Here is a 24172-nt window from a genome sequence, read left to right as displayed (position 1 = left end):
TATTAAAGCAAGATGAGAAAAAGGCCCCTCGGCATCAGACTGCCAGCAACTAATGCCGTGAATCAGCAGTCATGTTGTTAGCCAAGCTCCTCCCCGTGGAAAAGCCTTTTCTCCTCTCTACAGACTTCCTTTGGGCTTATTCCTTGCTCCCACACCTGCATCCCAGCAGCATGGAGATCTCCAGGCAAAGGGACCAAGGTCCATCACTAAGAAGGACACTTTCAGAAGCCTGTTTAATGGATAGAAAGCTCCAACAACCCAACCCAGCTATCAGGGTATCAAACAGAGCAGGCCAGACCCCAGCAGAACCCCCCCATGGACTTGCACCCACCACCCCAATATGCAGAACATTTGGGCTAGAAGTCTCTCCTGTTAAAGATTTATAGTGTAATTAAGGATTTGTTAGGCCAGAATAAGAGGGAAAATATGTACAAGATATTGCAGCTTTGGGGCACCAGAGGTAGCTCCAAAATACGATGGTACAATGTGCTTTTGATGGAGCAAACCTGAGACCCAGAGATTCTGAATTCCTCGGGAGTGCTCAAACCTCAGGAGATCACAAGTTAAAACAGGATGTGGAAGCAGCATCCATGCACAGAAATGTGGAGGTCTTGCTGGGGCTCAAACATGGGATGGACCCTTTATAGTCTCTCAAGGGCAGCAGCAATTTGGGGTGCATACCTAAGCAGAGATTTCTGATGCTCTGAAATTATGGTATTGCTTACATGCTTAAAGAGAATAGAATTAAGACAAATACCTGATCATCACAAAAATGCTGCAGCAGCTCCAAATACAGTTAAGAGAAATCTGGTTTAATAGTAAGCCTCCACCACCATTTCATGCACTAAAACCTCAGAATCAGCATAACTGCTTCAGTAGTGCCAAGGACAAATTAAGGAGGAAAGCAAAAAAAATCTAAGTTTGTATCATAAAAAGTCTCTAAAACAATAAGTTATGTTACTAAAATGCATATTAAAGTACTTAAAAATCCCTCAATATAATTACAGAAAATAAAGACCAATGGAATTCGTGCCTAATGAAGTCATTACTGGAGATATCTTACACAAACCCAATTGCCTTATGTTCCTCTTGCCAGATTTGGAAGGGAAAGTCTTCTGTTTTCCATTATGAATAGGCTAAAGTTAGCTCCATCCTTAGCCTTTGACACTGTCCACATCAGATTTCTTTTCATCAGCAAGGTTAAATATGGAGAGACACCCTAAAGAGTCACATTTGCAAAGCTTGAAAATCAGCCATATGCAAACATAACTTCATTAAAATGCATGAAGAGTGGTTCAGCAATCATGTAAATGGAAAGTTAAGAGGCAGAATAAACAGCACAAGGGACATGGGTAGTGTTATTGGAAGAACCAACCTCTTTGTGGACCAGGGCTTATCACATAATGGTTTGGGTTGGAAAGGACCTTAAGATCATCCAGTTCCAACCCCTCTGCCATGGGCAGGGACACCTCACACTAAACCATGTCACCCAAGGCTTCATCCAACCTGGCCTTGAACACTGCCAGGGATGGAGCACTCACAACCTCCCTGGGCAACCCATTCCAGTGCCTCACCACCCTCACAGTAAAGAACTTCCTCCTTGTACCCAATCTAAACTTCCCCTGTTTAAGTCTGAACCCATCACCCCTTGTCCTACCACTACAGTCCCTGATAAAGTGAATGTTTTTAAAAGGGAGATGCTGGTTTGGTTATGAAGAATGTTTCTACCTGCAGGGCTGGGAAGAGTTAAACACCCCCAGTCTGCACAACAGCACAGATTTTCCAATCCTTTGCCCTTTTTTTTCCCTTTTCCTTTGAGTGGGTTTGTTTGTTTCCCTTGGAGCTCAGCACTCACACACAATAGGCAGATTTTTCAATTAAGCCATTTTTTTCCACTTTTAGTCTTCAATGGAGCCCAGGTGCCAATTGTTTGCTGCTTGGGGTCTGCCTTCCCCTTCCTGCTGACAGTTTAACCCCCTTCTCTCATCCCTGCTTTTGGGGGTGTCATTTGATCAAATACACTGCTACTGCAGATGGCCAGTAAGGGGTTCTTAATGGTGTGTATCAGGTATAAGTGACATTAAACAAGGCAGTATATATGGACCTTCCACCTATTAATTTAGTGACAGAAAGACAAATATTAACTAGTCATTTATCTTTCCTTTGAAACACTTTTCATAGTGTATTTATTTATAAAGTGAGAAATATTTTGCTCTTCTTAAAAAACCCCAAATCACCAGCAGCCAGTTTAGGCAAGCCTCTCTTCTGAGTTATTTAAGTAAAGCTAACAAAGACATTGCAATGATTTCTCTTCTAAATCCCTCATCAACCCATCACTTGCTGGAGAGGCAGCTCAGCAAGCTTTAGCACACACCATGCTTGTCAAGAGCAACCTCTTTGACTGCCCCAGCCTCTGAAAAGCACACATACATGTTTTACACAGAGCAAGGATTAAATTAGGCCCAGGCTGGGGCTCAGCTCAGTTGCAGTGTCACTGCTAGAGGTATTAAACCCTTCCATAGATCAGATTGATTCTGGTTGTCATGTAGCCACTGTGTTGCTGTCAACATGCTCTGTTGCGGCTTACCCTGACGTTGTGATCGAGTGCTTGGGGTTCTGCCTCATGTATTAAACATCAAACTGTGTGAGCAGATGAAATCCTCTCCCCGCCATGTGTCTCACCCCGTGTGTTGTTCTGCATCATTGTTATCAGAGAAGGAAAAGAGACATGGCCAGTTTTAATGCTGTCATGTCAGAGCTGCATCTTCAGGTGAAGAGCACCTGAATTGCATCACCTGCAGGCATCATGCCAGCAGGGCAATGTTAGCAGGGAAAGGCTGGCAAAAAGGGGGGGGAAGAGGGATTTAATAAGAAAGCTGTAGAAGAACCCTGACTGGAGAACATGAGAATGAATTTAAAACCATACTCTGAAGAGCTGAAAGGGAACGTTTTAAAGAATAAGACATCCAGCCTGGGATGAAGGACTTGCTCTCTTTCCATACCCTCACAGTACCAGAATCCATCAATAAGCCACCTGTGGAGACTGGATACTCCTTTCAGCCTTGCAGAGGGCCTTCTCCAGCACCATGCACCAGTCATTACTCTTCCTGTACCATGCAGGGCTGGGCTGCATGTAGCCATTTGCCTCTTTTATAAACAAGAGTTAAACTCAGGATAAATAATTCAGTATCAAAACTTAACAAAAGAATCCCCAAAGGTATGGGAAAAATGAGCCTAAATATCCAAATAGAACAAGACTGAACTACTAAGAGACAGATCACACTCCAGAACAGCAGCGGTGTTTTGGAAGGGAAGAAATAGAGAGGGACAAAGCTAATACCATTTAGGGATTTATGCACAATGCTTCCATCCCAAGCAGCATTTGGAAGTGAAGATTTAGTCGTTTATCACATCCCAGTTCACTCTTCCCCTGAAAAAGCAATAGGAGAACCAGCAGAGTGGGACTCTGGACCTGCTAATTGCCAAAACAACGTCACCTACAAGCCCAGAGGAGCTTCACCCCTGGCAAACACTGTCCCCTTGGTGCTTTCTGAAGAGATGGGATTTAGAAGGAGGCTTTGCAGGGGAACAGTTTCAAATGTCAAAGGGGGTTAAAAATACATAAATGCTGTGAAACCTGATGAGATCTGGGACAAACTGAATGGGCAGGTGTCTCAGCAGAGGATCTTTGGCCAATGAACCCAGGTAAGCCACAAAATCGGTGATGAGGAGCAGGGAGTGAAGCCCAGCAGAAGATGCTGGTGACATGATCTGCCCCAGGCAGGGGGGTGCCCAGAGAGCCCAAAAGCACATGTCCCCATGCTCAGCAGGCAGAATCTGCCTGGGACCACAGCACCTGCCTTGGGCTAACCCTGTTCTTTATTTTTCATAAGCCATTCAAGTATGTTGTATTTATCATTACTGCTCTCTAGATAGACTTGTTGAAATCAGCACTTGGTCCCAAAACTGAAGCCAGAGGCATGTACCCCTGCCCATGGCAGGTGGTTGGAGCTAGATGGTCTGAAGATCCTTTCCAACCCGAACCATTCTATGATCCTACAGACAAATAGTTCAAGACCCAGCTCTGATACCAGGCCAAAAACCCATCACACACATATGAATTTGGCAGGGATTATTGTACTGAGTGAAAGAACATTTCAGGTTTCTCCTCAGCTGACTTTTTAGGAACTTATACTAAGCTTCCTCCCCAAGAGAGGCTTCAATGATACCCCTGCACAAAGGAGCAAAGATTAACACAGTGTTAAGACAGCTCAGCACTGAGAGCAGCACGCACAGGCTGAGCTGCTCCAGGTGCTGCTTGGTGAGAGACAGCTTTCTCCAGCAGAGCAGCACCACAGACATGGCTATTGACTGGGAAAAGAAGGTTTAATGTAGAAAACACAGAGTTTGCAGAAAGCCACTGATATTATGGTGATATCCAAACGCAGGTATTAGGAATTCTTCAAAGTTGTGAAGTTCCCAATGACAACTATAATATTCCCCTTGCAAACTGGCCCACGTGTTGTGTCCCTCTGCAACGCAACCCTGTTGTGGGAAGGGGCTCCTCACCCCCTTGGCTGGGTGGCTGTAGAGGGACAGCAAGGGACACACTCACACTGGGTCCTCCCCAGCAGTTCTAAGTGACAGAAATAATTTCTCCTTAAAGGAGCACTTTTAAGGTTGCAATTTATATAATAAACCAAAAATCCCATCTCTGGCACCATAAGAGCAAGGTACACACCAGTGAGAATCGCCCTCTGGCTTTGCCTTCCATGCAGGTTTCAGGCTGACCTGGTTTGCCTTCAGATTCCTGCCTGGTTCCAGGCATTATGCAGCAGTAGTGATTAATTACAGCATGTTACAACTGAGATTTAAGTAGCTTCTGTTGAATTTGGGAGCTTTTATTTACCCAGCGTAATCAACTTGTGTAATCCAGGGATTTGGGAACCATCAGGAAAATGGTTCATGAAAGAATTAAAGGCTCCCATTCCCAATGACATTGGTGGGACAGCTGTGGGAGCTGAACTGCTACCTGGGTAAATTATGCTTCCAAGCAAAAAAGGGGGTGCATAATAGCTTTGGATCTGAAGTGGACAATGTATTTTGGAAATAGGCTAACATATGTCTTTCTGAAGAGTATAGCCACACATGGATTTGGAATCGATTTAATGCACAGTGCTTTATGCAATTATACCTACAGATGCCTAAGTGAGAATTTAAATTAGCATTAACTTGATAGCTTTTGCTAAAGGCAGAGAAACAGGAATGGGCACTAGGCAGATTTCCCTGTAGAGCTCTGCTGATCCCCATCAGTTCCTGAGGCACTGCTCCAAATGTAAACCCTCGTGATCTCCTTAGCAATTAGGCCCTCTCCAGCAAGAGCCTCTATGCTCAAGTGGATTCAGAAATGAGACCCCATCGCTGCACAAATCACAGTTCTGCAGTGCAAAGTATCACCATTTGGTCAACAGAAGGAATGCCGCTCAAACAGAAGGACCCCACAGGCTCATAAGGATGATTCTTACCCAGAAAGTTAACAAATCCATATATACTTGTCCAGGGACTTAGGCATTACAGACAAGTCAATGAAAAGCACTTATTAACACATTATTGGCAGAATATGTGTGAAAATGCACCAGTAGCCTCCAGCACACAAGGTACTTTGATTCTGAGAACTGTCAAGCTCACTGCAGAGGCATTTCACAGTTGGTCTGTGGACAGGTTGAGTTTCAGGCATGTTGCACTTCCTGTATGTGGTTTGGTCCTGCAATACCCCCCCACAGAAACCACTGACTGTTCTTCTGTCCAGAAGCCCTAAGACAGCTCTAAATTAGCACAAATAAGTGTCTCCATTTTAGTGTATAGCACACTTATGTTAGGGTTTAGGAAAAAGATGTTCCACCTCATGAACAGGACAAGAGGGACCAAAAAGTCTCCTTGGATGTGCAGTTACAGGAGAATGACTGAATAATAAGATCCAGCCTGAGCACCTGCATTTCTCACTCTCCCTTCCAAGCCCCTCTAATGTTTGAGTCAACATGAATAGATGCAATAGCAGTTCCAACCACCTATCCAGAAACCTAATTTACCAATACAGCTTAACTTCACACTCACATCACTTTTAAGAATCCCAATCCATAGGGGTGAAGAGTTGAGCTGTCAAGCCACACTGGAAGAGTACCATCAACAACACAATTAAGGTGTCAACATCAACAACCTTTTCTACCATTATTTTGATGGAGAACTTGCATGCAAATCACAGCCTTCAGCTACATTTATTAGGAGATGCTCACCTTTACATCTGGTACCAATTTAATTCACCCAGAAAGCTTCTGAGAACTAGGAGGCTTTGAGGGGGACCCTCAAAGCTGACATGACAAGCTATATTTGCAATCACCAAGCTGTGTGGTTCTGTTGATACACTGGGGGGAAGGAATGCCATCCAGAGAGACCTTGACACACCTGTGAGCTGGGCTGATGCCAACCTCATGAAGTTTAACCATGACAAGTGCAAGGTCCTACACCTGGGTCGGAGCAACCCCAGGCACAGCTACAGATTGAGCAGAGGAGATTCAGAGCAGCCCTGTGGAGAAGGACTTGGGGTGTTGGTCAATGAGAAAATGAACATGAGCCAGCTTCAGTGTGCACCTACAGCACAGAAAGCAACCATATCTTGGGCTGCATCAAAAGGAGAGTGACCAGCAGGTCAAAGGAGGTGATCCTGCCCCTCTACTCTGCTCTCGTGAGACCTCACCTGGAGCATTGTGTGCAGTTCTGGTGTCCTCAACATAAAAAGGACATGGAACTGTTGGAACAAGTCCAGAGGAGGCCACGAGGATGATCAGGGGCTGGAGCACCTCCTGTATGAAGACAGGCTGAGAAAGTTGGGGCTGTTCAGCCTGGAGAAGAGAAGGCTGCGTGGAGACCTCATAGCAGCCTTCCAGTATCTGAAGGGGGCCTATAGGGATGCTGGTGAGTGACTCTTCATTAGGGACTGTAGTGATAGGACAAGGGGTAACAGGTTGAAACTTAAACAGCAGAGGTTTAGATTGGATATGAGGAAGAAATTCTTTACTGTGAGGGTGGTGAGGCACTGGAATGGGTTGCCCAGGGAGGTTGTGAATGCTCCATCACTGGTGGTGTTCAAGGCCAGGTTGGAAGTGGCCTTGGGTGACATGATTTAGTGTGAGGTGTCCCTGCCCATGGCAGGGGGGTTGGAACTGGATGATCTTGAGGTCCTTTCCAACCCTAACTATCCTATGATTCTATGATCATACATTTTCATATGCTTTTAAATTATGTGTGTGATTACACTATTATTGTCCAAGAATGAGAAGAGCATTGTGCTCTAGCTTGTGCTAGCACAGATGCTCTGTGCTAGGAAGGTTCCTGAAGAGCCCAGGTTACTCCAGAAATGGCAAGAGTCTAGATCTGAGGAGTACTGAACATGGTTTTGGCTATTCTAATACTGAGCATGGAGGTGAGCTGCATTTTACATGTACTCCTCTGACGTGACAAATCCTCAAGTAACACATGGGCAAGAGCAGGAGAATAAGTGTCTCATGGTTCTGCACTGAACCACAAAGGCTTTTAATGCTTTTTGGATGGGCAACACCCAAAACCCAGGAGGATTAAAGGACTGCAGAAGATGTCTATTTTAGACACTAAGGTTTGCACACATGGCTCATTGCAGCTTCAAAGCTACCTATACCCCAAAAGCAACCTTTACTCTGTGATCTCAATAAAACCCAACAGATCTCAATGATACACCAAACTTGTCAGCTACTCAAAGGGAAATTCTGAACTGTGCAAACCAAATAAGTGTTTTTGTCTGACTGTGGTAACTACAGGAGACCACAGAGGCAGAGAGGTTTTTACCCTGTTACTAAGGGATGTTAGGAGGTTTGGCTTCCTGATGAGCCAAAAGAGTTGGAAGCAAACACACAACATAAAACTGATTCAGAAACAACCTGATACCCTAATTTCATATAAACCCAAAGCCAGAAGACACAAACAGCTGCAGCAGGGAAATCATCAGGTAGGGACAGCACCATCTGTTCACTGCAGATGCAGCAGTACACTCGGATCCTTCCCTCCTGAAGGGAGATGCAGGAGGAGCAAAATGAGATGTGCAAGGGCACAGCATCTCCTGGGCACCTCAGTGATGGCAGGAAAGCAGATTGACTCCAGAGGACTGGATGCTGCTTGTTAAACTGCAGATTTCAGTTTCCCTGCTTCACTGCAAGGAAGCATCTTCTGATGAGCTGACTAAATCTAAGCTGTGCATGTTCTCTCCTTGGCAATCCACTGCTTGGAGCAGCTTCTCCCTTTGGGAGCTCTCAGAACCAGCACTGAATGGCTGATAGGGTTTTAGAACACCTGGGAAGCATTTTTGGATGTCTCACCTGCCGGAGGAAGTGTCCAGATGAGCACACACTGTTGCTCCCATGATCAGGAGGCTGAATTTCCTTGTTGGCATGGATAGGATGAAGAGGCACTATTGCTTTGTATGAAAACCAGCTTGTGAGCCATTGCTAAGGGGGAGATAATTAAGACAAGCTTTCCTGCTGTATGCAGAGAGGGGACAGAGGGGATGATTCCCTCCTTTCCTGGAATCTCCTGCAGGATCCTCCATGGCTGTAGAACTCCCTGCAGCTTGCATGGGTAAGGCTGTAACCCCTAGACTACTATGGAGAAGTTCAAGCAGCAATAGTGAATCTACATGTCTTCCAGCAAGACTCTTATCTCAAGGCTTGAAGCCTCGCATCCCAAAATGCACAACAGTCAACTCTCAAGCACACTAAAAGGCTTCATGCCTCTTCATTTCCCTACTGTAAATGAATAACATGACCTTGGGGTGCTGCTTTGTAGCTTGGTTTTCTTTTCTTCTTGGTTGAACAATAAAGGAACAGCTGTTGAGATATTTTTTTGGTTGTCATTCATTGCAAGGATTTGTGTGATAAGTATTTAGGATGTGCTCTCTGAAAAATACTGTTATTAGAGCAGCTTACAAGACACACACAATATCTCAGCACCACTCCTGAAGCTTTGGGTCTTGCTAACCTGCCATCCACCACTGCAGCTTCTTCTAGGTGTCAGCATGGCAGAGTTATAAATCCCAGCACTATTTGGCTTTGCAGCAATGTGGCGAGTTTCTAATTCACATTACTATGACCAGGAAGGTGGGAGGATGCGGGTTGGGCTGTGTCAAAGAGATAGGTGCTTGTTGCAGGAAGATGCTGCAGTAGTCAGCTGGATGGGAAAGCCTTGCTCAGACCCTGAAAGGCTGCAGCACTGAAGTGACTCAATTTCCTTAACACTGACATTGTGTGAGTGCTGAAGCTCACTTCAGTGCTCCACTGGCTAATAGTAGTTTTCGTTAATATTTCATTTCTTTCACTATTAAATTCCCATATAAGAAAGCATTAACAGTGAAATGGACTTTTACCTGCTGACCCTGATCCTCACTTAATGACATCTTTTTGCTTTGCTTTGCTCTGTCCTCCAGCCCACCTCGCCTTCTCCAAGGTGACTTGCTTAAGGACATATTCTTATAGCAGGCAAAGCAAGGATCCTGAAGGCAGAGAAAGCCTCACACTACAATACTACAGCTAAGACAAACCAAAGTTCTTCTCCGAGTTCAGGAGGGTTCATAACGGAGGCTTCAATGCCACATGGTTTATTGCTAGCTAGAAGGAGCTACATGCCCACAAAGCAACTCCTGGACACTCCAGCTAGTTTAAAAGGCAGACAAGCTTGCTCCTTTGTAACTAGAACTAACTGCAAGACAATACTTTTCCAAGAGTTATTCTACATCTGTGGCCAACAAGTCTCCCAAGTAACAAGCCACCAACCTCAGCCCAACCCTTGCTACTTAAGTGGGATATTCTTGGTCTCAGCTAGATGTCCCAGATGTTTCCAGCTGCCAACACAGCTCACCCTCAGGACAAGAAGCTTGGTCTGAAATTCTCTTGATACCAGACTATTGCTGTTTGCTCATGTTCCTGCTGTTCTCCAGGTCTATAACCAAAAGAAACCACCATCCAACAAGCTGTAGCTACAGCTACAAAACATGCTGACTGCATTGGAGGAATTGCATAGTCAGCACAGAAAGAACACCTATACACCTATACTGCTTATAAATCAGGACACCCAAAAAGTGGTCAAAACACAAGGTCTATCATAGACAATTCAGATTTTTTAAAGTATTACTGTAATGGAAATGTGCAAAAGAAATTTAAAAGTTCAGGAACCCAAAAGACCTAATAATAAACCAAATTGGGGCCTAATGTATAACACACTAATTTGTAACTATGAAGTGCAGATGCTGGATATGACTCAATAAGATTCTCTGACATTTCCTTTAATTGTAATGGTATTATAATTAATAGAGTGGAAAAAATATGAGGCAATACAATCATTTCCTTACTGGATGTGGTGTCAAGGCTGTAAGAAAAATGAAACAAAACACAATAGCCTGGGGCAACTCAGCCTCCGCTCAGGCACATGGTGGGGACTGAGCATTTCCCCAGGTGCTCAAACCTTTGCATGTATCCTATGGATCCTTAGGCTCCAACACCTACTTGTGTGCATTAAAACATTCCTTGGGTATTTATTCAAGGTGAAACAGCAGCCAAAATGGAACAGACAAAATAAATGCCATGGCTGAGATGGGGAAAGTTCAGAGCATCAAACACCACATGGTCTGAACTGCCTTGTGAGTGTGCCCACAGCCCCACTCTTGGCCCAGCTTGTGTCTATTCAAATTAAGGATTTCATGACCATTTTTTGTTTTTATTCTTTAATGTATACTTATTCCTATCTATTTTCTGTCAAACTTGCCTCTTCCAGAATCATTTGAGGCTTTTCTGTAGTACATAGTCTGCAGTGGAAATCACAGAGGCTGGGGCTGGGGCTCACTACCACCACTCCACAGCTCCTTGCAGAGACAGCTTTGCTCAGCTGTTCCCCACTGACAGCACCTCACTTTGGACTTACCACAACTCCTGGGGTGTCTTATCTGATGTGATGCAAAGCAGAGAGAAGCTGAGGATGATGAGAAATTAGCAATCCAGCTCTCCAGGCTCTGCACCTTTTCTTTTCCCCTCTAAAAAGGGAAAGGCTGTACCAGGCTCTTCTATGACATTCAGCAAGAGCATCACTGAGGAGCATGTCTGGGAACCAATCACCTATGTGTGTCCTGACTCCCAGTGGTTTTATTGCACTGAGCAGCTGCTTATCAAGAAGGAAGAAACTAGTTTTGAAACTTAGGTTTCAAGTTATTCAGGACAAACTGCTCTTGGTTTCTTAAACATTTTCATCTCTATTTTAAATTCAATTAAAGCTGATACCAACTTGAGTGGCAGCTTAAATCACTTGGGAGATTTCATTTAAACAAAATCCACTTCTCTTTCGTTTATCTCACAGGTCTGCAGCAGCTGGGGAGGATTTACACTCCAGTCAATAAAACCTCCTGCTATGCAAAGGGTGCCAGACCATAACAGCATAAGCCAGGGATGGGGCCCCAACAAGGGCTACAAGAGGAAAGTCCTCCATAGTGAGCTGCAAGCTGTGTTCTTCCACTTGGTGCATTCCAAAGGTTAGTTCTATCAGCTGGGCAGAGCTGATACACATGGGCTTAGAAGATGGAAGAACAAAAAGCAGTGTTCAAGAGGCAATGCTGCTGATGCTGCCCCTGAGTCAGGACTGAAGTGCTGCTCCCCATCCTCAGTGACTGCTGATCAGTTTGACAGTGCTGCAAATCACAGCACACAATTAAACCCAAAGTTCCTCACCTTTAATTATTAAAATGAGAGTCCAGAACCCTGACTGCTGATCCGGGTCTGCTCTCTATGATACCCTTCATTTCTGTTTGATACACACCACTAAGCCAGGGAATGGCAGTCTGGAACTGCGAGGCAGAAGATGAAGTTTCCCTACACTGAAGCACTTTGCTCCTTGCTTTCACATGCAAAGGGCTGCAGCTGAACATGGGACACCTTTTAGAAGGGCTATACCGAGCACCTCTCCCATCCTATGTGTTTTTTTCCCTGACTATAAAGCACAGCACCCCATTACAGGAACACATTTTGGGCTCCTTTCACCAAGCTGGAAACCCAAGGGCATTTTGCGAGGTGAGGAGAGAAGCGTTTCATGGTGATTTTAGAAGCCCTCAAGCCTCATGTGGCCTTTGCATCCTGTACACTGCTGTGAGTTATCCAACCTGTCACAGGAGCTGGAGGCTGCAGTGCAGCCCGTAATGAAAGGAGACCTCACATCCAAAGAATGGCACAGCAAAGCTCAAAAACCCATTGGAAAGGAGAGAAAAAGGCAAAGGGAGAGATAAATGCACAACAGGCGCTATCCATGAGCAGAGTCAGAGCTCCCACTCCTCCTCCTCTCCTCTGGAAAAGCTCTCCTCAATAGGTGAAAAACATGTTTCTATATTTAACTCACTGGCTGAGCAGAAAATGTGCCCCTGACCCAGCTTGATTCACCCAGGACATCCTATTGAGGGGTTTTTCAATCCAAACACACTGCTAATAATAGGATGGATGATAAAAAGCTGCCATAACACCTTATTTGTGTCCCTAAAGGTCGAGACTAATATTCTGCATTTCATAATTGCTCTGTCTAACCCTTTTTGCCTTTTGCAGAGTATTTACTGCTTCTCCTCTTGCCTCAGCTTTCTAAATAAAGCCTCTTATTGATTCTGGACTTTCTGCTCACTCCAGATGAGCATCACTAAGGCAGAGAAATTGGTCAGCAAGGCCCTCCCCTCATTCCCCTGCTACATATTTTGTGGGTTTGAGTTAAATATACAGTAAATATAGGATGGAAACATAAGACTTGCTGCCTCACACACAATGCCAGTATCAATGGTCTGATCCAAACAAGAACATCAAGAAATGGGTCCTGACACACTGCAATGTTATGCATCTTTAGAATAAAAAGCAAGCCAGACTCCAAAGATAGGAGTCTACAAGCCAAAACTCAGCTCCCCTCAACAGCAACTATTGGTAAGACATTGTTGTGGGTTTCAGGTTTAACATCATTGCTGATGCTGTCACCTGGTGCTGTCCTGGTACAAGACAGGCTTTTCCACCTCCATATTTCAGACTTCCATCCCTTGGATTAGCTGCCCTGCACTTAGTGATGTCTTTGACCAAGGTCCCCATGGTTACTGTAGAACACCACACCGTGTGGGCTTACAGACACACACACAGTTCCACTGACAAGATCTCACTAGTTTTAGGCACCTTTTGATCTTTCCATCTGTGGGACCAAGCACAGCCCACTGCGGCACCTCAAATTGAGCCATAAAGGGGTCTCTTTGACCTCCATTCCTGCAGTTCTGTCACCCAAACAAGACCTTCATACCTGGTGACCAGGCCAGGATGGAGTACCAACCTCAGCTATGAGCTCCCTTGCTTACAGTCATTTGTAAATTACAAGTCTCAGCCTTGATGCTATTAAATGGACTTTCTTGTCCATGAATAGTAATAGTACACCTTGAACTGGATGTAGACCATGCCCTTAAGTAGCTTTGGTTTACAGGACAGGTTTCCTGCTTGCCAGTTGAGGTTTATAACAAACTACACATACATTTCTATAGCCACTTGGATCACTGTTACCTTGGTTCATACTGATTTCATTGAGCCTATCTGTGCTATCATGGGATTACTTTGGCCCCCAGGTTAGACTCTCACATTAGGATAGAAGCCCAGCAGACAAGCAGCATCCCAAGGATCTGGTGTGGTACTTGAGTCTCACTGAATCTGTTTTTCTTACTCTCTCCACAGTGAGTCTATAATTGGCCAATCTCCATATACACTTATACAAATTAGACTTGTAAGCTTTACACAAAGCCTTTGTCCATAGAGTTCACCCAATAAACAGAAAATTAAGGTTACTGGTTACAATTTAGACATAGCTTTGCTTTATCCATCTCTTCAACAGGCAAGAGGTTTGCTTGTCTGCTTCAGAGCTACTTGATTTTACATACCCTTTCCTCCACAACCAAAACCTGAAGTACAAGATCTCAGTAAGGAACTGTTTACAGAGGGATTTGAGCATTTATGTGCAGTTGTTTTGTCACTAGTGAACAAACAAGGCATTAGGTCTGTTCCTGATCAGCAGGGCTTAGTTTAAACAAAAACATCAGTTGAGGCTGCTCTGGGAGGATGGAGAGCTCAGAGCTGGAGCAAGGCAGAAAGAGCCCTGCAGATCCTTACCAAAACCCAAAGCAGATACTTTCCAAGGACTTTAAGAGCTGAAGCTGTTTAAGCATCCATGTAGCCCTGCATACCAGTCTCTAACAAAACCAAAAGCAGATGCCTTGGGGAAAGGTATAAGACTAGAGCAAACACAGAGCTATGCTTCTTGCAGATACTCCTCCAGCCTCAACTATTTGCCATTTGTGGAGCTCATGAGAGGACATTCCTGCATCTTGTGGTGGAAAAAGCCATGAGTGCAATCTCTACCCACCTCCCCATGTTACCATATAGACAAAGGTAGGTTTTGTGCCTCCCCAGTGTGACTGAGGAGGAATAAACAGAGTCTATCCACTGGTGGAGCCAGTGACCAGCTGGAAAGGGGGTTGTATATCCATCAGGATTTGCAGGCTCCAGGCAAGCTGGGCTGAACTGATGTTCTAATAGAAACACTGAATGTAAGCCCCTCCAAAACAAAATAGCAGTGAATGGCAGTGGGTAGCATTAGTACCACTTCCTCTCACACACTGATGCCTGAATAAGCTTCATTTCTGCACTTGATGAGCTAGCACTTTGCAAGTACAGCCAGGATACCTCCTTGTTGTTCAAAGCACAGAAAGAGATGGGGATTGCATCTTCAGCATTCATTAATCATCATCATCATCCATTTTCATCCTCAGCAATCCGGTGTTTTGCAGATGTAGCCAGAAGATTCCCTTTCCTTTGATATCCATGAAAGAGGACTTTCATCCAAGAAGGACTCTGAGCTCTTTTGCCTCTACTTCTATTAAATGCCCAGCAAAGGACAGGGTCTCTCTGCCAGCAGCAGGGAACAAAACACCTCACAGGCACATCGACACAAGCCCCAAGATGGACCACAGCAACTGGACTGGCAAATTGCTATTATCTCTGCGTTAAAACAGGGCTTTTAGCTGTCATATTAGAACATCATAAAAGCTTTGTTTTATCATCTGAGTAATTAAAATACACGAAGCACAGAAACTAACTGACAAGATCCAAATAAAACCTCTCAGCCAGTAACAGGGCTCAGGAGGAAGCAGTTTCTTACACATCCCTGCAAAGCCCAATGCCCAGGAGCATCCCACTCGGCACTGCTGTCACCAGGGAAGTCCTCTTTGGAGCCAAGGCTTTGCAGCCCTAATGTCACACCCCACAAAGAGCTGGGTTTGGTGGAGGGTGGAAAGTGGTGCTGCTGCATAGCACAATGAGGGGATAATGGCATCCCACCTTCCTGCAGCAGGCAGCACCCCACAACCATCATTGTATGGCAGAGAATACCCTCAAGACATGCTGACAGTTCTGCCCATCTGCATGAAACCCTCCCAAGCATCAAATAAAGATATTTTTCTTTCATTGCAAGCTTAAATAGATGCTATTTATCAGCTTTCTTCCCATGTTCCACTGTTTCTGTCACAGCACCACCCAAGGCATTACAGCACTGCAAATATTTGCTGGGTTTAACTGGCTTTTACATAATTACTTTCTTCACAGAAAGAAAACCTGACTGGGTAGTGCTGATAGTGCCTAAAATTAAGCCTTTATAGAAGCAGTTCAACATCTCTCCAAAAATCAACGTCTTCTGGGCTCGGCTTTGTGTCAACAGCGGAGATGCTTCTATCTGTTAGCATCTATCTGTTCTTCCTTTCTCATTAAAGCTGGGCAAGGATTGTTCTTCTCTCCTCCCCCTCTGCAGCAGCTTTATCTTCGAGTGGGATAAATAAGCAGCACTGAGCACTGGCAGCAACGATTCATTGCACTCACTGGCCTCTCATTTCCCATTTCAACCTATCATTCCTTCCCCTGTGCAATCTTAACTTGCACATAGTTGTGTTCTGCAAAAAGCACTGGGAGACCTTGAATTAGCACACAGTGAAAGTCAGGATTAGGAGGCAGTCACTAATAGCTGGATGCCCTGAAAGCCTCACATTTAATGGAGTGATAAGAGATTATTTACACTGTAACATTAAGAATCCTGATATCCAAATGTCTCATTGGCTTGAGATGTGCCCTTTAATTCCTGTTACCTTGCTGAAACCTCATGTCAAACCTGCGTGGACTGTGCCTGCATCAAAAATGAATCACTTCTACCTGCTGGAAGCCGATTTTTCCTGGCTAGATTTATGTGTGTGGGTAATGGGGTGTAATAGAAAGGTGGTTGTGATTCTCACGTCAACTTAGATGAAAGGATTAGCACTTTAAAAGAGCAGATTAATCTCTGTGAGAGCCAAAACCACCCCCCTGACCCCTGCCACAGACGCCTGCTGCACCAAACAACTATAAAACTTGAGTGACTTAATTTAGGGAACTAAAACTTGTTACAATAAAACAGACACATGGTAGGATGCATACAGACCCATAGATCATCCATGCAAACCATGGACCTTGTGGTTAATTAGGCGTTGAGAACATGAGGCCATGTACAAGACACACTTTGGTGCCTTCCAGAAATACTGAAGCAATTACTGTGGCTGGGTATTGCCCGGATGAGTGTGTGCCAGAGCATCACCTCCACCTTCCCTCCCTCCCCATCCACCAGGACACACAGTACTGACTTCACTTGACCCTGTGCTGAGCACTTTTATTTCTTTAATGCATTAACAATATCATTAACTTTGATGCTTTGGCCATTTACTTGTTACCAAACTCAGTCTAAAGCCATGAGCAGCTTATGGAGAAAATAATTACTCTCTACTCACACAGAAAGACAAATAAGGAGACCATCCTGATCCTCTTGTCTGATCTCTTGCTATCTCCCAATAGGGTCTAAGCAGTCTTCAGTGAATAAAGGCTAATCTTAAACTCCTAAGAACATCTGTCCTAAGAGGACAGGACCTTGACAAGGGGTCACCAGAAATGGTATGGATGCCCAAGGAATGGCAGTCATTGGCAGAACAGCAGTGTCTCCATTTTAATTGCCTTTTAAAATACTAGGAGGCTTGAAAAGCCAACATCTCATATGCATTAAGTTTGTTTCATAGATTCAGGTTTTGTTTTTTAAAGAGTTAATCCCAACTGCCATTGAATGGCCACAAGAAGGCAGGAACAACAGGGACCAACAGGGATTGTTGACGGAGTGGCAGCAGTTATAGCTGAGAGCAGATAGGTTCAGCTACTATGAGTCCATCCTGGTAAACACCTTCCTGGCCCAGAGAACCCAGCATTTTTGTCCCTGTACTAGTTTTCTGGACTCAGTCAGTGCATGAAAAACAGTTTTTACATTGCTTTTCCCCTTCACACTTTTACTTGCAGCACCATACCTTGTCTCCTTACCCCAATCTCAAACTCTTATCTTCTTTTCAGTGTTGACCCTTGATTTTATTCATAGAATCATGGAATGGTTTGGGTTGGAAAGGACCTTAAGATCATCCAGTTGGAATCCCACTGCCATGGGCAGGGACACATCACACTAAACCATATCACCCAAGGCTCTGTCCAACCTGGCCTTGAACACTGCCAGGGGTGAAGCATTCACAACCTCCCTGGGCAACCCATTCCAGTGCCTCACCACCCTTACAGTAAACAACTTATTCCTTATATCCAATCTAAACTTCCCCTGTTTAAGTTTCAGCCCATCACCCCTTGTCCTATCACTACAGTACCTAATGAATAGTCCCTCACCAGCATCCCTGTAGGCCCCCTTCAGATACTGGAAGGCTGCTATGAGGTCTCCACACAGCCTTCTCTTCTCCAGGCTGAACAGCCCCAACTTTCTCAGCCTGTCTTCATACAGGAGGTGCTCCAGTCCCTGATCATCCTCGTGGCCTCCTCTGGACTTGTTCCAGCAGTTCCATGTCCTTTTTATGTTGAGGACACCAGAACTGCACACAATGCTCCAGGTGAGGTCTCACGAGAGCAGAGTAGAGGGGCAGGATCACCTCCTTCAACCTGCTGGTCATGCTCCTTTTGATGCAGCCCAGGATACGGTTGCTTTCTGGGCTGTGAGCACACACTGAAGCTGGATCATGTTCATTTTCTCATTGACCAACACCCCCAAGTCCTTCTCCACAGGGCTGCTCTGAATCACATCCCAGACTGGTATTTAAAGATATATATATATATATATATATTACATATATATATATATATAATTTTTAATTATTTTGCCCTTGCAGGGAGCCAACTGCCACCAAGGAAACTGATACCACCAGAGCTATCCCCTGCTCTAATTTCCCAGTTCAGAACCATTTGTTATGGCAACAAACACGAGCATCAGATGAACTTTACGGAGTTCTTCTGCTTGTAGGTTACAGCATGCTTGGTCAGATGACTTAGCAACAACAAGTCAGGCTTTAAAACACAAAACAGGCCAGAATTGCAGGCCAAAGGGCTAAACTTTGGCACTTTATAACAACGGTAAAAGGGTCTTACAGTTGGAAGATTTTAGTGTTGAGGACAAGGATGGCTCAGAATTCCTGGTAATGAAGCTAAGCTAGTACAGAAGATATTATCCCTTTCTTTTGACTGAAATGCAGATTACTTCATGTTGCAAACTGAAATACATACAGCAAACCTCTACTCCTCTTCAGTGAGTTATTTGCTAAATCATATCAAATGGGCAACCCCACACTCAAACAGATTGCTCCAGCCCTGACCCTGGAGCATGCTTGCAGTAGGAATTGCAGATAATTCAATGATAATTCTTTGTGCTGGCTCAGCTCAAGGCTTCTCTTGAGCAAAGAGTTCAGCACTATGAAATCTGCATCCCAATAAAATCACTCTATGATATAAATAACACCCATTTTCTCTTGGCTGGAACCAACATGTTCGTTAATCTCAGCACCTCAGGATGGACTTGGTCTGGCTCGCCACAGAGGAAAGGTCACTGCTTTGTCAGCGTTGCTCCTCAGCCTCCTCTCATTAAATTTCCATCTAGATGCCACATCCTTTGCTTGTTAAAATGCAAGGATATTTGTAGGATTAGCTTAAGATTTGCAAGACCAAACAGCCTGAGGGGCTCAGGGCTCAACAAACCAGACCAGTGTGCATCCCCAGAGCATAATGCTGCCAAACAGTTCAATTCAGTTTGGCATCTAGTAGGAGCCAACACAAGATAATCTTCTTTTAGGTCTGGTGAGTACTGGCTGTTCATTTAGGGTTAGGTCAAGGAAGGAAGATATAGTGCTTGGATGATTGGCTTTGCTAGAGCAAACCTGCCTCATTAGGTACCATCTTGGGGGCTCAAAATCTACTTCTCCATGACTCCGAGCTAGAAATTCAGCTACAAACAGCAAGATGGAGGAAAAGTCTGAAATGACACCAGAAAGAAAATGTTAGGAAAGAAACAACCTTGTTATCAGCCAAAGCACCCCCATGAGATATCCTTGCAACTGGCTTTGTTGAAAGCAGCTGGAAGGAAGGATATCAGCAGCCTTGTCTCTGTATCATTCCCAGCATCTCAACTAGATGCTACCTTGTTTCCCCAAGCCAGCAAAGAAAGATCACTTACGGACTCTGCTGTTACACACGTCCACCAAGAGCTGGAGATGAAACTGCCAGCTTTGTGCCACCCCAAGTCTGCCCAAAGCAAGAGATGTGCCATTTTGGGGAGCATTAGGCTTTATAAGCAGTTAAGCACTGCAAATCCTATCCATTCTCTGCAATCATGAGTTGCAAGGGCAACTCTGAGGCAGTATGGTAGAAATGTGCCCCATCTGCCACTGTTTCTATCCATATACAAGCACTAGGGATCCCAAGGCGATGGGGATGTGACCATGATACTTTTAGGTTTTTACCTCATAATAAATGAGAAGGCAGCAAGACAGGCCTCAGAAACAGCCTTTTCAAACCTAGAGAAAATATGTGTTTTCCAAAGTAAAACATTACATACATTTTCTTCCTCCCAAGAGGAAAAGCAATGGGAGAAGGTATTGCAAGTGAGAGGCATGAGTCACATCTCCAGCAGAGAGGGACAGTTGATACCTCAGATTATTACATTTCTCTCATCACCAGATCTGTTAAGCAGAGATGAAATATTCATTTCATGATGAAAACCCTTTGTCAAGCTCCCTTCTTTGCAGAGTCAGTGCTATAACCCAGCCTGCTTAACGCAGTGTGTGCCTTAAAGTGACCGCAGGAGATAGCTCTTGGTGCGAGTCATAGTTTGCAAGCAGAATAGCACAATCTGTGTTGTTCCAATTAACTTTTCCTTAGGAATCATGGTTTTGATCAAATAGATAAAATGGAGCCTTCAGGAACGCAACCTTCCCACCACACACATCCCATTACACTGTCATCAGTGGCAATACCTGCAGAAAACACCTTAGAACAGTCAAGTTTTGAGCAGCGAGCTGGAGAATGATTCAGCCTCCATTCAACAGTTATTACTGTTAGAACTGTTTGTTCACCCCTGAGCTTCACAGTCTTATTTCTGCTCTATGCTGCTCTGTATCTGCTGCAGATTCTCCTGGTTCAGGGTAATTTGGCATTCCTAAGGCACCAACTTCAAACATCTGCTGCTGCTGGCAGGTAGGAGCATGCTTTGCTCTGCAGCTGCTTGCTGTGCATCTACTAAAGCATTCAGAAGACACAGGGGTAAGTGAAGCATGGCAAACTGCATTTCACCCCGTCCATCGTTACTGCAGTGGGCCAAATAAGCATGAGATCCTCCACCTTGCTACACCACCTGCTTTGCACTCTAGCCACTCAATTCAGCCCAAACCCTAATGACCATGTTATTTTAGGCTGCCCCTGCAAATTCTCCACATTTAAACTATTGAATTGAGGTTTTTACCCTAATGACTATTCCAAAGGGCTTCTAGTTTTCCCACTACCTTCTGCATTCAGCCTAATTCAGACTAGTGCAGCCAATCTGTATGAGCCCTCCTCCTTTTTCAGGAATATCTGTTCCAAGACAAAGGAATGCTCAATGCTCCATCCACACCCTTCCCACCTCTCCACAAACACCCTCCTAGCAGGTTTTGCTGCAGGCCCAACATGATCATAGAGCCGGTTTATCAAGACTACTGTTACACAGGAGGAGGTGCTCAGGGGTAGAACTGGTGCTACACGTTATAGCACTGTGGGCAAGCCCAGGGTAGTGAAGGTGAGGAGAAGGGAAGGCAAACACTTACCCAGCCACACCACAGCCTTTTCTCTTCCCAGCACATCACATTTCTCCAAGGCAGCATCTCCCCAAGGTGGCATTGATGTAAAAAAACCCATGGAAGAAGCTGGCAACAAAACAAGCAACTGCTCTAAGCCCAAGGAACCTTTGGGAAACTCCCCTCTGGGGCAGCAAGTGCTACTAAAGGACCATGTTACTAGCGGGCTTTGCAGGGAAGGCTGAGAAGCCCGAGTTCTCCAATGGCATTAGCTAGGCCAGGCCATCACCTTGAATATCATCATCCTCCAAGAGACAGGGCTGGATCCCTAGCTCTAGGGTTGCACTCAGAAACCACAAAACACTCTGAAGGATACCTGGAGATGATGGGGAAAAGAACAGCAAGGAGTTCCTCTGCAAGTAGAAATAACTGTACAGGAAAACACAAACCCCATAACACCACCTCACAAAGCCATACTGCTAGGGGAACACTTCTATCCCTTCTTTATATCTCCTCTCCCTACATTCATCAGCAGCATCACCTGGGCAAGCCAAATGCCCCACCTGGAGGAAGGTGAGGACTGTTCTTTACCCAGCAGATACCATTTGCCCATGAGATGTGCCCAGATCTCCGCAGACAAAGAACTTTAGCAGTAGAAACAACTGCAAAATGACTATTTGATGCTCAAACAAAGGCTGATGATGCCGGGAGGAAGGTGACTCAGATGCATCTACATGTTCCTCCTCAGAGCTCACACTCGCGTCATCCTGCGTCAGCCATCAAACCAGCTCTGCTTTACCACTGCAGAAACCTGTTTTACGTGTCCTTATTCCCTGCCTGATGGTTTCTTGCGTAGGTGGCAGCAGAAAGGCTATGGCAAAACATTGTAGGGCCTGTCTGATGAGAGATGATTTCATTTGTCTGAACTGACACTTATCTTACCGTGGAGATGGGCAGTTTATCCCTCTAATTTAGCCCAAATGGCTCTTTTTTTTCCAGCTCACATCCCAAAATGATTGAAGAAAACAGCTCGAAGGGGTTTCTAAAATAAAAAAGATGTCAGCAAATTAACAGCAGCTTTATGTTCATGCCTTGAGTTTCTGAAGATGAAACCTCTGTATCAAACACTTGGGCTACCTTGGGCTCATCACTTGTGCTTCCTGTGAGTCTCACTGTCCCTCTGAAACACACTATGAAAGTATAATTGACCCACCAACCCCAAATTTGTCTCAATCCTAGTTCCTGCACCATCCTGCAGGTATATTTTCTCTAAAATGAAATTCAAGTAGGAAGTGCTTTAGGAAATGCTCTGCAGCTTCTCCTTCCCCAAAGGCCCAATCTGCTTTAATTGGGAACATACTTGAAGGACAAGATTTGGATGCAGGGAGTGAAACTCACACTTCAGAAGGGCCATAACTGGTCTGGTAAAGACATACCACTTTCAATCAGACTACTGGGACTTAGAAAGATATTTGAAATCTGTTGATATACCATTCTATAGTTGTTAGACATGTCTGCTCTCAAAATCAGCTTTGTCTGCATTCATCTGGCCTGCAATGAAAGTAACTGCCTTTCCCTTTACTGCACTCTGCTCAGGATCAGTCCAGATCCAGTGTATTTCAATTCCCATAAGACAAAGGGCAGCTGATAGACATGAGATGTGGTCTCTCGAAGTGGCTGCTGATGCCTTTGCTTCCAGGCAGAGCTTTATCAGGAGACGGCAGTTTCCTCAATGGGTTTTTGTGTCCTCTCTGTGATGACACTCAGAGAGATGCCATGCATGGTACAGCTCCATGTTGGCAGTCAATCCAAGGCAGGGCCCTGGTGAGGACATAATGAAGCTCTCTCCTTGTACCTGTGCTGGCAGTGATGAGATGCTGACCTTGGTGACCTGATGCTGTGTTTGCCATTGTGTCATCTATGGCTTGGAGCCAGTCTCCGCAGCACCATGGGAAAAGCTATTGCAGCCTTGCTCTGCCTGTAGGCTTAATGATACAATGCTTTATACACAGCAGGAAGCTCTGGCTCAGAAGTCAGCACTGCCACGGCCTGGGGGAACAGGTTCATGCTGACAGATACCCAGGCTTAAGCTTCACTCTAATAGGATTAGAACAGAGGCATTTGTTTCCCTGGCCCAATTAGAAACACCAGTTATGGGGTTTTTAGCAGCCTTCAGAAAGCTTCAAGCAAAACCAAAGAGCCTCCACCCTCCTTCATATTGCCTCTCATTATGGTTAAATGCAAACCAGTAAGAATAAAAACTACCCTTTGCCTCCCTCCAGTCAGTCTGTCCTGCAGTAGACATAGACTGAGACAAAGAATGCTGTAGCCTCAAAGAGAAGTACAAACCCCCTCTTTTTCTAACTCTGAAATTAAAGCTATCAGGATCACACAAAAGGATTACTTCTGTTTTGTTTGTATTTTCCTTAGTTTGACTAATTTCTAACATTAATGGGGTCTTAAATTTAGTATGGTTGGAAAGGTAGGTGGAGATGTCCCACCAATAGACCAGGCTGTGCTTAGGAGTTACTGGTGGGTCCTTCTCCCTCAAGTGCAAGGGCACCAACCAACCTATGCTGGGCCCATGGGGTCTTGTGTTTTGGGGGTTTTGTTTTTTGCCCAGACCCTCACAGCTTTTCCACATCTCCAAAAGGATTTTTGCCTTCCAGGAGGTGCTGTCTTCTGCGTCCCCTCTCTTTGTGCTTAAACTACACAAAGCTCGTGTGAATGCAGTCACTGCCAAGAGCTCAACGCTTCCAGCAAGCATGGTTAGCACTAGCCAAAGGATGCACAAGGAGGATCTGACAGGCAGAGAAGCAGAACAACCTTATGTAAAAAGCCAATTGTTTTCTTTCAGGAAATAAGACCAAAAGACGTCTATTTTTCTAACCTACATAT

At 44.8% G+C, this 24172-nt stretch overlaps 1 protein-coding gene across 1 annotated transcript in view; it reads right to left on the bottom strand.

Annotated features, from left to right (window-relative positions):
* BTBD3 (BTB domain containing 3) overlaps positions 1–21323 on the bottom strand; it is a 59678-nt gene extending 38355 nt beyond the window's left edge. Inside the window, exon 1 of the mRNA XM_034060632.1 lies at positions 21305–21323. The gene's annotated coding sequence lies outside the window, so the exon portion shown is untranslated. The remainder of the gene's footprint in view (positions 1–21304) is intronic.
* Positions 21324–24172: the final 2849 nt, after the last annotated feature.

This window comes from Melopsittacus undulatus, chromosome 3 (genome assembly GCF_012275295.1).
Source record: "Melopsittacus undulatus isolate bMelUnd1 chromosome 3, bMelUnd1.mat.Z, whole genome shotgun sequence".
Lineage (NCBI taxonomy): Eukaryota > Metazoa > Chordata > Aves > Psittaciformes > Psittaculidae > Melopsittacus > Melopsittacus undulatus.
The sequence above is the reverse complement of the archived record's forward strand: the minus strand, read 5'-3'. Positions and strand labels throughout refer to the sequence as shown.